Raw genomic sequence first — 14,769 nt, 5'->3', positions numbered from 1 at the left:
AGTTTTAAAACTTAATAAGAACCTACTTCACAGTTAGAGGTATTCCTTATGTCCCTCCACTGATTATATGCAAATTATGAGTAAAGAATGTAGCAATTTAATAAATCACTGCAGTTTTGAACTTGGTTATAATAAGAATCCACCAGAAGAGTGATTTAGAAGAAAACCTATAAAAAGCATTCAGCTGATGTTGAATTGAATTAAGGCTTTTAGGGAGGTAAATGAAATAGTAGTTTACTAAAAATAGGGTATTCACTTTGAACAAAATAGAAAGCATCGTGCTTGTGTTATGCATACAATTGATGTAAAGTAGTTGTTTAGCTTCTAACCATTGTCATTTAAAGGGATAATCATCTACGAATTATTAATTAAAGCTGCAATCTGAGCCCAATCAAAATTAATATCTACCAAAATAATAGATTTCATTTCTGTCTGCACTATATAATTACCAAAGTGATGCAATATCTTGCATAGAGCATTATCATGAAGGTCAGACCATGCCCTTTCAAACACATCATTTTCCTTGGACTCTTTCTTAATATCTCTGAGGATCTCTGCTAATGTCATCACAGAGAAATAGAAAATGAGGTCTCCTGTGTTATTAAAGTGCCATTATTTTGCAAAGAGAAAAATCTAACAGGAATTTAAAGAAAAAGCGTAGGAGGGAGAAGAAAAACATATCAAAATGTGAAAATCAAGTAAGACAACTTGTTCACATTCCAACAGTCTACAACATACCACATTATACCTGTCTCAGAAATGCTCTTCAAGCTTGGGGTAGAAAATTAAATTACCACATTTCTGTGATTTAAGATCTTCGATTTTGATGTGAATAACTGTGTTCCTGAAGTTGCTTCACTACGTTTTTTCCTATTAAGGTAAAGCTTTTCATTATTTCAAGAATTATTCACACTTTAAGTTTTTGGTCCTGAAAATAGCATTTGCTAATTTTATTAAAACATTTCAATGAAGGTTAGGTAATTATAGATACTGTTTGTTATCTATTCAACAACTATTCCTTCTTTCTTATCAGAAGCCTGATTTTATTCAGGCATTCACCGTATCTTCTTCCCTGGGAAAACACTGATTAGCTTAAGGCAATCTTAAGCGTATCAGTGCCCAGGAAACTGATATTGGTTCTAGAATGAGCTTGTGATGAAAGCTGGACCAATCACATTGGAGAGGAGAGTTTATACTCTTTCATTCTCCTGCTAGACATGAACGAGAAGAATGAAGACCTAGTTGTCACGAAGAACCATCTTGCTCCCCTAAGGAAAACTGGTCTTAGGATCAAGAATGGCAGAGCAGAGTTACAGAAAGAACCTGCATTTTCAGTGCCTCCACTGAGCTGCTGCTGTTCATTACACCTGAGCCCACTTTACCTATTGCTCTACCAGAAATGAAAAAGAAAAATGACTTTTTAAAATCTATTTGAGTTGGAATTTTCTTTTCTTTCTTTATATATATATATATATATTTAGGTGAGGCAATTCTTGGTTGACCCCACAAATTGCAAGGACCTTATCAGCTTACAATCCCTTATTTTTTTTTTATTTTAATTTTTATTTTTTACACCTACAGCACCTGGTCTTCCTAGGTGGTCTCCCATCCAAGTACTAACCGGGCTCGACCCTGCTTAGCTTCTGTGATCAGATGGCGTGTTCAGGGTGGTATGGCTGTAGACCGAGTTGGGATTTTCTACACACAGCCAAAAGCATCTGAAGTGATATGGTAATTAAATTCCTAAAATAATAGCATTGCGTTTTCACATCATTCTTTCCTCACAATTTTGGGTGGCATATTTCTAATACATCTGAGAACACAAAGGCACACTAAGACTGAATTATGTTCCAAATGTGATCTAACCAAGTTATGGCTAGGAATTCTAGTGCTTAACATATCAACAACGTATGGTAGTCCTTTAAGGTAGGCCGTTTCTTACGGCACCGGCTATATATTTTTAGTCTCAAAATCAGTGAGATTCAACATTCACAGCACCCAAAATTCCTTTACTTTGCCACATTCCTTGATCCAAGTCACCACAATTATCTCTCACCTGAATCGCTGTAATTATCTTCTAGTTGCTTCTACTGCTGCTGTCTCTAAATTTTTTACTTCCCACAGAAGCCAGCATGACCTTCTTAAAACAAGAACCAGACCATATCATTTGCTTAACATCCTGCCATGTCTTCAGCCACTCAAAATAAACCCAAACCCTGGTCTGCAAAGCTCCATGTGATCTGGCCCCTCCATACTTCCTTAAGCCACATCCTAGAACTACCTCCCTCACTAGACTCTAGCTACACCAGACTTCTTTTCTGTTCTTTAAAAACACCACCTTTGTACCCAATTATGGGTCTTTGTCCAGCCATTAACCCCTCCTAGAAAGTTCATCTCCCTAATCTTCGATGGCTAACGTCTTCTTTTAATTCAGATCTTATTTTAAATTAAACATTCTCACAGGGTTCTCCCCTAAATACCCAAGATAAAATAGCTCCTCGGTCAACTATTTACCACTTCTGCATAACCTTTCTCACTATCTGACAATTTTCTTATTTGTTTATTGTTTATACTGTCCAAATGAATGAATAAGTAAAATCCCTGCTTCTGTAAGCTCTCTCAGAACCTTGATCAATGTAGGTCTTTGTGTTCCGTTCAGGCATATAATAATAAGTTTTGAAATCTCAGATGTCACTTGGGTTTGGACTAATGCATGTAGTAGCAACAGAATCAGATATCATTGAAAAATTGTATATGCCCAAACGATCATTTAAAAATATGTCTGATTCTATGATTAAAAAAAAAAAAGTCCAAAGTAACGTGTCTGTTGGAATCATTGGCTTTAAGGCAGAAAGACCTATGAAATGGAACAGGTCTAGACACTGACCTACATTCAAATTGTGCTTACTAACTGGAATTGTTGTTGGCCAGTGAATGGTATTTGAAAGCAATTAATGAAAATGATAGAATAACTATCGAGTGAGCAGAAAATATAGCGACCATGAAGAAGAAGATCAGATGAAACTCTGAGAAAACATGTGGGTTTAAGTCATAGAAGACTGCAGTGGTTTCACTGCCTTCTTGCTGTAAGGCAATCAGAACAGGTCCTTATAATGAAAGAGCATTGAGTTAGTTATCTGTCATGATCTATATCTTTATAAGCCATTAATTTGTTAATTTTAAAAAGAGCCAAACGTTTTGTGCACGTAGGTATAATCTCTACCTGCACACACTCTGCAAAGTGAGTATGTGCACTAACTGCCTCCATGGTTATCTCCAGCATTTTCTTTCTTTGCTTAGTTACTGACTTTGGAAGGGAAGGAGACTGAAGTTTAGCCTCAAACAAGTGAGAATCTTTTAACGATGGAATATGCATGAAAGTTAGTGATCCATGAAGCTATTTTATTCACTCCCACCAAAAAAAGCATAAGAATTGTTTCTGAGAAGATGCTCTCTCAAGTAAGAATTTGCTAGGACTAACTCCCATCTATTTAGAATAATTTAATATACACTTTTAACATGCTTCTATTAATGTTCCATTTTCCTAGAATCCCGTGATACCTAAACCAAAACCTGGCTACAGGTGCATACTTATTAGAACAAGTAAATGCAATCCGCTTGCAATTCATAGTTTTAGTATAAAGTGCCCAATTTTAGAGAAGTGGTTCTGCATATTAGGTTAACATGTTAAGTTACTTGTTCTTTGCAACAGGATTACTGAAGGTTTGTGAAAACACAGGTTTGGCAGCCTAGAATTCCTTATGCTGAGGAGATGAAATGCTGAATAGAAAAGCCAAGTTCCAACTGCTTACCTGGGCATCTATTTTGCCCAGGTATGCAAAAGATACGCGCTTGCTGAAAACATCTTTTACTCTCATCACTCAGTTCATGCTTCATAAATATTCATCTTTAATCGAACTCACCTGAAAGCTAATCAACTTTGAATTCAAACATTTGTCCCAAAATTTCAGATCAGTAGACAGGTATTGTAGAAAAATTATAGGTGTTCCTAAGGTGCATTTTGTGTCTAATGTACTTTAGAAATGTCTTTCTTTTGTTATTGAAGTATTATGTCAATATGTCCTATGTGGGGAATAATCAAGTTCCTTCCCTTCCTCTAATTGTCTTCTACTTTTCACCAATTTCAAGGAGTACAACAATGTCTTCATTTGGAATTTGTTTTTGACAAACCAGCATAGGCAGAAAAATTAACAAATAAAAACTATTTGGTTAGCTTATAACCATGCTAGTGTCCAAATGCATAAAAATTTAGTATAATTAAGGAAAATGTGAATTTGACCATTACGTGGTCTTAAAAATAATCCATTTGAATTCATCAAGGAGGATAGAGAATATGTTTTCTTTTTCAAATTCATCTTAATTAAATTTCAACCTCTTTGAGGGCAGGAAGTAGCCCAGACCAGCAGACAGAACATGCAAATTTGAAATCAGACAGATCAGAATGGTAGCCCAGGTATTTATATAGCTTTGTGACCTCTGCCAAGTTACTTATTCTCTCTAGGTCTAAATTTTCCAACTGTAAGATGAGGATAATAGTATCCACTTGATGGGAATGTGGTATGAATTGCAGATCTAAGCATCTGACTCAGTCAGCATTCAAAAAGTATTTGCTCTCTTTGTATTTCCCAGCATATCCAGCTCAGGGCTTCATATAGTGGATACCCAATGAATGTCTGTAAACAAAATAAAATCGAATACTATAGCCGCATTATGAAATATGAATAATCACAAATAGAACTTTTCTCAACTTTAGATTCTTCTAAACTTTGGATGGCTTCCAATTTTCTCAGTATTTATCCTATCTTCCCACTCACTCCTAAACCAAAATGGAAAGTAGTGCATGATTACAATCTATTTAAGTGTACAAAAATTCACATTTTATACATTGGTCTGGGTTAAGTCAGGAAAACAAGGTCATTATCGGCATTATGGGAAGAATTGATGCAATATAGAAATTAAGGCTACACAAACAGAAGAGGATGCAGCAGTGAGGGTTTTAGAATATGATGGCTGGAGCATCTCTCAACTAGAGAAGGGAAAAGCCATTTATCCCTGCGAAGTTTGAGAAGCTACCACAACCATGACGTGTGACCTTGTAGGGAGATCTGGAAACCACTTCCTCAGCCGCGACTTAGAGAAAGGTCTAGGGAAGTCCAGGAAAGTGCCAGAACCACTCAGTGAAAGCTTATGAAGAGGTCTAGACACCAGCTGCATCTCACTATCAGGACTTTCCCGAGATAAAAGCTTCCACCTCACTTCCGCCTTCCAGATCTCACTCAAGTTCCTCCCATTGGCAAATTCTAACCCAATGCCATGCAGGGAAGGGATCTGGGGAAATGTGGTTCTCTGCCTTAAAAAGAGCTGTTGGTGATGGCGGTAAGTTGGAAAGAACCAACCCAGAACAGTCCATACAATGCCCTTGTTCACTCATCAACTCAGCATCCATCCTGTTACTAGAAGCATCTTTAACTTTCATAAACGACATCACAATTTCACCTAAAAGTCCACCTTACTGCTAATTCTTTCAAATACAAAGCAAGATAAGCCCATTGTCCAGAGGCAAAATGATACAAGGACTTTGGTTTAAGAAGGTCCTAGGTTCAAGTACTAGCTCTCCGAGTTCACCATTATATGATTTCTGATAAATTACAAACCACTCTGAGCCTTAACTTATCCAACTGAAAAATAAGAAAACCCATCTTCTAAGACTTCTGTAAGAATTCACAACATGAAATGTCTAGCTCATAGTAAATGCTCAGAAAGTATTAGCTTTTATCAGTATTATTTGAAATGGCATGGAGAAGTTAACATTTCCTGCTGATGACCTTTCTTGATGTTCAACAGCATATCAAATTGTTTTCATGTCCAAATGTATATATTTTTGCATATCGCATAAACTGTCAAAAAGAAATATTTGCTGAAATTTCCAAATTTAAATGATCAATTTCTGGTTCCTGTGTAGGTAGTCTAAAATAAAGATACAGAAAAGTGGTTAAACTGTCAAGAGTTGGCAACAAAACCTAAGAAAAAGAAGGCTAAAGATCTGAATTCTATACAAGTTGCACAATCAGCTCCGAAGAATAGGGAATGAACTGTTTATCCAAAAAGGCAGCAGTTCTGTTTTATCTAAATTATGCCTGGGGTGACTTCAGGAAGGACTCAGCTTCCTCTACTACAAAGATCTAACTTATAAGTTTGTAACTTAATGCTCTGACTTCATGTCAGAGGAGAAAAATCTCAACTCAATTATCCCTACCAGAAAACACAAATCTGTTGATACTGGCAGGCTACAACACCATGAAAAATTATAATTGAAGAGAAGACCAAAAAAAAAAAAAAAAACTGTGGAAGTCAGAATACTTGAGATGTATCTCTTCATAACTTGGATGGTTGTTCTTTTATTTGGACAAAGCATACTGAAGATTTTTCAATGTTTGTACAGTAACTCATCCATACTTATGATATAATATCTAAAAGGCAGCCAGAAATCCCAACCTTGAAGGCTGCCAACCATGAAAAATTACTTAGCACAACAATGATCTTTCTTAACCATAAGTGACGTTATCGTGGGCCATGCTTCCTAGATAGACTTGGATTGAAACAGTACTCTACCCTAGGGCTATTAACTGTGTACACATGCTTATTGAGAGGGGAGAAAGGGAAAATACAAAATATAAGTCAATTAAATTAACTCTTAAAATACCACAAATCTTTAGTAAATGGGGAAATGGACTTTTTGAATGATAGTTCTTTGAGTTCTGACAAGTCATTTTTTATTATGTGTGCTGGGTGTGCAAAAATCCTAGAAATTGTAGGCTCCTTAAAATTATGTTTATGATTCCAAAAATTAAGTGTAGGGGCCAAATATAGGTTGTATAGACAAATTTAAGTAAATCTCAGTACAGTGTTCGGCTCTAACACTAAAATAACAGGACTTATGAGAAAATAATAATAAAGGCATACCATTCAAAATCCAAAATCTTTGAAACCAGTCTTCTCTACAATAACCCTTTAATTTCTGGACATTTTTAATGGCTGCAAACTTTTCCACTGTAGAGGAGATATACATCTACCTCTCATTGTTCTTAATTTTGTCTCCTGAAAAACTGGGGAAAAAATTTTCTTATATGAACTTCTAAAATAACACCATGGTTTTTTTCCTCTTAGCTAAATGTGTATAAATTTTCTTAATATTATTTAGGTTTCAAATTCCTTCTTTATTTTCTGTAATTTCTTTAATATTTTCTTCATTTTGTCAGTCTCACCTTCCAAGTGTGGCATCGAAATGAAGTATAATGAATGAGATGAGATCTGGCTAATGGGCCATTATTTCTCTATACTTGTCACCTTCTTGTCACTGTGGCCTATCTGTCTATTTATAAAGTCTAAGACTGAATTAGGTTTTAAGCAGACATATTACATTATTGATTTGTCATGAGCTCATCACTGACAAAACTTCTAGTCTTTTTCATAGAAATTAATATTGACATATCTTCTTCATTCTGTATTTCTTCAGTTGATTCTTTAACTCATCATAACACTTTACATTAACCTCTATTACATTTTATCTTGTTAAACCTGATCTTTTATTTCAATCTGATTCCCGATCTTAATTCTGTTATCCAATAGATTAGCTAAATCTCCAAAGTCCACGTTTACTCCTTGTTTCCTAAGCACATCAACAAAGTTGAGTAGGCAAAATCTCAAATACCTGATGCACATAACCAGCCACCTCCTGACAAAGATATTGATTACTTTCCATAAGTGCAACCTAGCATTCAATGATTCACATAGTCCCTTAAATATATTATCATCCTGACTACATGTCTCTTCTTTGTCCACAAAGATATTACCTCTATAAACATAACATGCTCATACACCTGTACCATTTTCCTCATCAATCAACCTAGAAGTTTTATTAAACAAAGGAATTTTAGAAATTTGAGAAGCCTTGTTCTAAATAAATTCATAATCACTTGTAGCAAGTACTTTTGCTTTTCTGAAGGGTTGAAAATATGTATTTTAATTACTCTGTTGGAGTATTTTGACCCAAATTGATCATCAATTTGACCCAAATTGATCATCATAGTATTCAAAATATTTTTCTTTTAATTTCAGGATTTTAATATCTATTCTGGCAGCATTTGCTGATTTCTACTTTTTCAGTACCTCTTATCATTGTCTATTCAAATCCATGATCTGAATTACTCAGGCTCTGATACCTAAACCTGACATCTAGTCAGGCAATTCCTCTCACCTCTTTATTCACCTTCAATACTACCTTAGTTGCCTTTGGTCTTTTTCATTTTCACATAAATTTTAGAATGATCCTATCAGGTTACATACACATAAATGCAAGCACATAAAAAAGTGTTGGACTTTTTATTGGGATGGCAGTGACCCTAAATCAGTTTGGAAAGATTTAGAATACTGAAATCATATACCTTTTCATTTATTTAGGTCTTTAAATTTTTTGCTGAATAATGTGCTATTTCTGTATAGGGGTTTTGCACATCTCTTGATCGATTTATTTGATAAATTTTTTGATAGTTTATTTTATAGGTATTTTATATTTTTATATTATTATAAATTGTATTTTTTAACTTTTTTATCTTTATTCTTTCATGATGTATAAAATAAAATTGATTGAGCTAAAATATAACAACTTTGCTAAATTTACAAAATTAATCCTGTAATTTATCATTAGCTTCTTGAATTTTTTATCTAAAATTTAATATCACCTTTGAATAATTATAACTTCATTTCTCCTTGTCTATTCTTTATAGTTTTTACTTATCTTCATCGCCTTCTCGAACTGATTAGGATTTCCACTAAATCATTGAAGTCTTAATAGAGGGCATCTTTTAATTGGTCCTAATCACAAAGGGAACATTCTATTTAACCTCTAAGTAAATTTAGCTGTAGGATTTTTAGTAAATATCCTTTATCAGATTGAGGAGCTCTCCTTCTATCTATACTAAGATTTTCTTAATCATAAATGTTCTCAAATTATTTTACATATATTTATAATAGTTTTGTTTTTTGATATTTTAATGCGATGAATCATCGACTTATATTCAAAATTTAAACCAACTTTTTGCATTCTAGGATATAAAAAACTCAGTTGTGTTATATATTGTTAGATTTTATTGGTGATTATATCGTTTAGGATTTTTGCACATTTGTTAATATATGAAATTGTCTTGTAATTTTTCTTCCTTTGTCTGATTTGGAATCAAGGTTTAGAGAACTTCCATAAAATGAGAGATTGGAGATCATTCCCCCACTACTATTTTTAGAAGGATTTGTGAATCATTGCCATTAAGTTGTTTTTAAATGTTTAACTGAATTCAGTAGGATGTAGATATGCAATGTTTTATTATAATTTCATTATCGTATCATTCATTTTAAAATATGCAATGGTTTTCTATTATTTATTGACTTTTAGATTAACTGCCTTGTGATCAAAGAATCTCTCTATACTTTTCAATGTTTCTTGAGAAGAGCTCATCCTAAGTCTCTTCTACCTCATTTTCTAGTTCTAATAAAGTTCTTTCCCTCTTTAACTGCCCCTCATTTCTCTAGGCCAGCACTGCTCAACAGAACTTTCTGTGATGACATAAATGTTCTATATCAGCACTGCCCAATGCAATAACCAGTAGCCACGTGTGGCTATTGAGCACTTGAACCGTGGCTAGTGGAATCAAGGGACTGAGTTTTAAATTTTATTTATTTTAAGTTAATTAAATTTATATCTAAATAATCAAGGTGACTAGTGGCTACTATATTGGGCAACACAACTCTAATCAACTCCTCTCTTTGTTAGTCAGGATCTAGTCAAGAAGGAGTTATTTAAACAGAGAGAAAGTAACATAAATAATTGTTAACTAAAGTATAAATTTGTTTAGTAGAGAAAAAAGAGAACTCTAAGGCATCACAGAAGTAAAACTACAGAAACCAGCTTCCTTCCCTAAAGTTGAGAGAACAAAAGGAAGACTTCAGAATAGTTAAACTTAAAGCTTGGAGGAGAGGTCACCACGAGCTGGGACTCAGACCTCTGAAGAAGGAAATGGGGGTGAGGGAAAGGGGTCATGCAATGAGTAGGAAAAATTGCAAACCTTATGCTGCTGGCAAGGTGAAGGAGCGCTGCTGGGGTGATGCTCACAAGAACTTGAAGCGAACTTGAAGCAAACAGGAAGCGGTAACCAACAAGAAAGGAGCAAGTCCCTTCAGCCCCCTCCATTTTTGCAGTCTCCCTCTTGCGCCTTCTGCTGGCAGAGTATAACAGGGCAAGCGAAAAATGATGCCGAGTCCAGGTCCTAGCATCACCAAGCTGACTACAGAAGGTCAGCTTGCCGAGTCCAGGTCCTAGCATCACTAAGCTGAGAGCCAAAACTGGCATACTCTCATTTGTTTCTCCATTCTCCCCTTCTCTCTTACTTTCCCAGAGCCCAATCCTATTTGGTCTCTGGGGAAAAAAGCAAACCATCAAGCATACCTCTGAGAACCTTCCAGTACTCATACTGATCAATAGTATCTTAGATCTTTATTTGAATTTCAGTAGGAGATGGGGGGAGGAGGTGTGAAATTAGCCCTCAGCATATGAGAGAGAAAAGAAAAGAATCCATAAAGAACAATCTAAAGATATAGCTGTCACATTTTAACCTACTTTTGATAAAGATGCTGGTAGAGAGAAATATTTTCTACTAAAAGAGAAACAGCAAATACAATGAGCAGGAACTGATACCCTCATGTTGTGGATCAGTAAGGACTGATGAGGACCAAGAGAACGCATGCCTGTCCAGCCACCCATAGACTGCAGTGTGGAAATGTGAGCCCCGTGTTCCCAGATCTAATTTTTTGAGAGATGCCAGAAATCTGGATTTTTATGTGAAAGCTTCCAATTTCAAAATGTTGGCTCAACAATTTTTAAAACATTGTGCAAGCCAAATGAAACACTGTGATGGGCCAAATCTCGCCTGTGGGCCATGGTTTGGGGCTTCCGCAGTGCTGCATGCACATGAAAGGGGATCTGCAGCAATATATGGATCTTGAGTATCAAATCATTTGGCCCATGGGCAAGAACAGCCTAGTTCGAGGTTAATTGATAACGTGAATTTTAATGCAATGTTGGTTTCTTACATTAGGCTTCTTTTTGCGCTTCCTCTTGTTATTTTATTTTTTTTCCTTTCTTTCTTTTCTTTCTTTCTTTCTTTTTCTTGCGATTGTTGGTAATGACGTTATGACAAAGTCAGCCTAACCTAGCACTGTCAGCCATTAGATTGATCACTCACACAAATATGGAGTTAATTTAAAAAGAAAACTTTAGGAGAAATAAACTATATAAATCAAATATATAATCATTATTCTGAGGTTTTGAAATTTACTTCAAGAGAGTTGGCACTGTGAGAGCAATCGTCTATCATTGGGGTATCTAGTAGAATATGTAAACTCTAGGCATATTGAAATAAACATTAACATCTATCTATATATATGTATATATAAACATATATACACATATACATATATACATTGTACAGACCATATAATCACATATTAAGTCTACGGTCTTTGGCAGAAACTTCTGTACAGTTCTATTACACAATGATAACATATATAGCAAAATAAAATGTTTAGATATTAAAACTCAAATTCAAAGTTTTGTGATATTTGTTGATATTTGTCAAAGTTTTCAGTAAGTTTTTTGATGCTTGAGTATTGAAAATCTTTTTCCCATATGGAAGCTTTATACATATTCCTAAGCCACATGAAATAGACACTTTGACTTGTATGCAAAAGATTTGTGGTCTTTGCTAAACCACAATATAATTTCTTTTGTAGTAAAGATGAAGCCATAAATAAATATATGGACACACATTGTATAAATTGTGTCATATGTTCTTGAGTATCTTACTTGCTCTTACTCATCAGAATTAAATCACTATATATGCCACACTTTAAAGGAGTTGTAAATAGTGAGTTTCATCAAATATAATATTCAAATCCATCCAATTCAAATAAGTACTTTGCCTTCACGAAATACCATCAACTTTACCAATACCGAAGTTTATATTTGTAAAGAGAAACATTAGAGAGTATTGAAAGTTTGACTATTTTCTCCTAAAACTATGTCTAAAAAAAAATTATTGGGCTTCCAGTCAAGATGGAGGAATAGGTAAACACTATGCTTGCCTCCTCTCATGATCACATCAAAATTACAACTAAACTACAGAAAAAAACATCATCGAGAAGCACCTGAAATATAGCTGAAGACATCTCTTACAACTGGGGACACGCAGAGGAGTCCACTTCAAGACTGGTAGGAGGGACAGACACAGAAGAAACTGGTCCCACACCTTAGTGTGGTGGTTAAAAATTGAAAGGGATATCTCAGCTGCGGAGGCCCCCCCAGAAGAGCGAGGGGTCCCAGATCCACATCAGGATCCCAAGCCCAGGGTTCCAGTGCTGGGAAGAGACGTCTCCACAAAATCTTAATGTGAAAACCAGCAGAGATTATAGCTGAAACAGAGGTTAGTTAAAATTCCTCTTAAAGGGCCCACATGCAGACTTACTTGATGATGGACTCACTTGCTCTGAGCTCTGGAGCTGGGGCAGCCACTCATAAAGGGCCAGAGACACATAGGGGAAAACTGCACTGTCTGGCTTCAGGGAGAAGGCTGGAGGGGCAGCTTTCTCCCAGACAGAAGTGTTGGCAGAATCCATTGTTCCCTCATTGAGCCCTCCCCATTCCCAGCATGTAGACACAGGTAGCCACCATATCTGAGTCTCCATCAATTTGATTGACACTGTTTGCCCTGTCCAGTGACTCCACCCCTCCCAACATGCAGGCTCACCCAAGCTGCCTCTAGTGGTTTTTTCCATACAAATGGCTCTTGTTGGGGACTTTACTAAAATCTCTCAAAGGCTCACAAAACCCAAACGAGAAGCATCTGGGCTTGGCATGCTCCATACCTCTTGCTGAGCAGCCCTAAGGCCAGCACTACCAGCAGCTGGCCTTCATTTGTGGCTTGGCCTCTCAAAGCACATCCAAGCTCAGAGTGGGTGATGGACACCTGCAGATTGCTTGGTGGCTTACGCCAGGTGGCCCTGAGTAGGGCACAGGCTGCGGCTGAACTGGGCCTGCAGCGGGGTTCCTTCCAGGAGGCACCGGCCTGCATGCCTGGTGGGTGGCTTCCATCTGAGCCAGAGCACCACCCAGGGCCACATCCAAAAATGACATACCCAATGGACAGACTGGGAAGGCACTAGAGCCCTGCGAAAATGAATCAGGCTTCATAAGGTGAGCCCCTGTACAACAGCTCTTCCACTGTAGTAACCAGCCAGTCTTCATAACCGATTATCCCTAGGGTCAGTCCCTCCCACTGATGTGCAAATAGCAACCAAGGCTCAATTACAACAGGAGGGCACAATTACAGCCCACACAAGGGACACACTTTGAGCACCCAGCTCTGGTAACCAGGGAGACTGTGCCACTGGGCCCCAAAGGACACCTACTACATAAGGCCACTCTACTAAGACCGGGAGACATAGTAGCCCTACCTAATACATAGAAACACAGAGAGGCAACCAAAATGAAGAGACAAAGCGACATGTCCCAAATGAAAAATATAGAACAAAGCTCTAGAAAAAGAACTAAAAAAATGGAGACAAGCAATCTATCAGACGCAGAGTTCAAAACACTGGATATAAGGATGCTCAAAAAACTTAGGAGAAGAGTAGATGAACTCAGTGAAAACCTTAACAAAGAGATAGAAAACATTAAAGTGGATAGGGAAAACATAAGAAAGACCAGTCAGAAATGAAGAATACAATAACTGAAATGAGAATACCTTAGGAAGAATCAACAGTAGATGAGATGAAGCAGAGGATCAAATCAGTGATTTAGAAGATAAGATAGCAGAAAACACGCAATCAGAACAGCAACAAGAAAAAATAATCCAAAAAAATGAGGATAGTTTAAGGGGCCTCGGGGACAACATCAAGCATACCAATATTTACATCACAGGAATAGCAGAAGGAGAAGAAGGTGAGCATGGATTGAAAACCTATTTCAAGAATTAATGACTGAAAATTTCCCTATTTCAAGAATTAATGACTGAAAATTTCCTGGAGAAGGAAATAGACATACAAGCCCAGGAAGTTCAGAGAGTCCCAAACAAGATGAACCCAAAGAGGCCCACACTAAGACATGTCATAATTTAAATGCCAACGGTTAAAGACAAAAAGAGAATCTTAAGAGCAGCACGAGAAAAGCAATTAGTTACCTACAAGGGAGCTCCCATAAGACTGTCAGACAACTTCTCAACAGAAACTTTGCAGGCCAGAAAGGATGGGCAGGAAATATTCAAAGTGATGAAAAGCAAGAACCTATAACCAAGATTACTCTATCTAGTAAAGTCACCATTTAGAATCAACGCACAGATAAAGAGCTTCCCAGACAAGAAAAGGCTAAATGAACTCTTCATCGCCAAGTCAGCATTACAGGAAATGTTGTAGGGACTCCTTTAAGAGGAAAAAAAGAAAAAAAAAAGATCAAAAATATAAATAATAAGATGGCAATAACTACAGATCTATCCAAAATTACTTTAAATGTAAAGGAATTAAATGCCCCAATCGAAAGAAAGTGCAGCCGAATGGATAAGAAAACAAGACCTTACATATGCTGTCTATAAGAGACTCACTTCAGATTGAAAGACACACATAGACTGAAAGTAAAGGGATGGAAAA

At 36.4% G+C, this 14,769-nt stretch overlaps 1 long non-coding RNA gene and 1 pseudogene across 1 annotated transcript in view; both read right to left on the bottom strand.

The window, feature by feature from the left end:
* LOC105290804 overlaps positions 1-14,769 on the bottom strand; it is a 66,076-nt gene that overhangs the window by 23,077 nt on the left and 28,230 nt on the right. The gene's annotated exons all lie outside the window — the stretch shown is intronic.
* Positions 1,573-1,684, bottom strand: LOC111738471 (annotated as a pseudogene).

The sequence above is a fragment of the Pteropus vampyrus genome, unplaced genomic scaffold (genome assembly GCF_000151845.1).
Source record: "Pteropus vampyrus isolate Shadow unplaced genomic scaffold, Pvam_2.0 Scaffold38, whole genome shotgun sequence".
Taxonomy (NCBI): domain Eukaryota; kingdom Metazoa; phylum Chordata; class Mammalia; order Chiroptera; family Pteropodidae; genus Pteropus; species Pteropus vampyrus.
The sequence above is the reverse complement of the archived record's forward strand: the minus strand, read 5'-3'. Positions and strand labels throughout refer to the sequence as shown.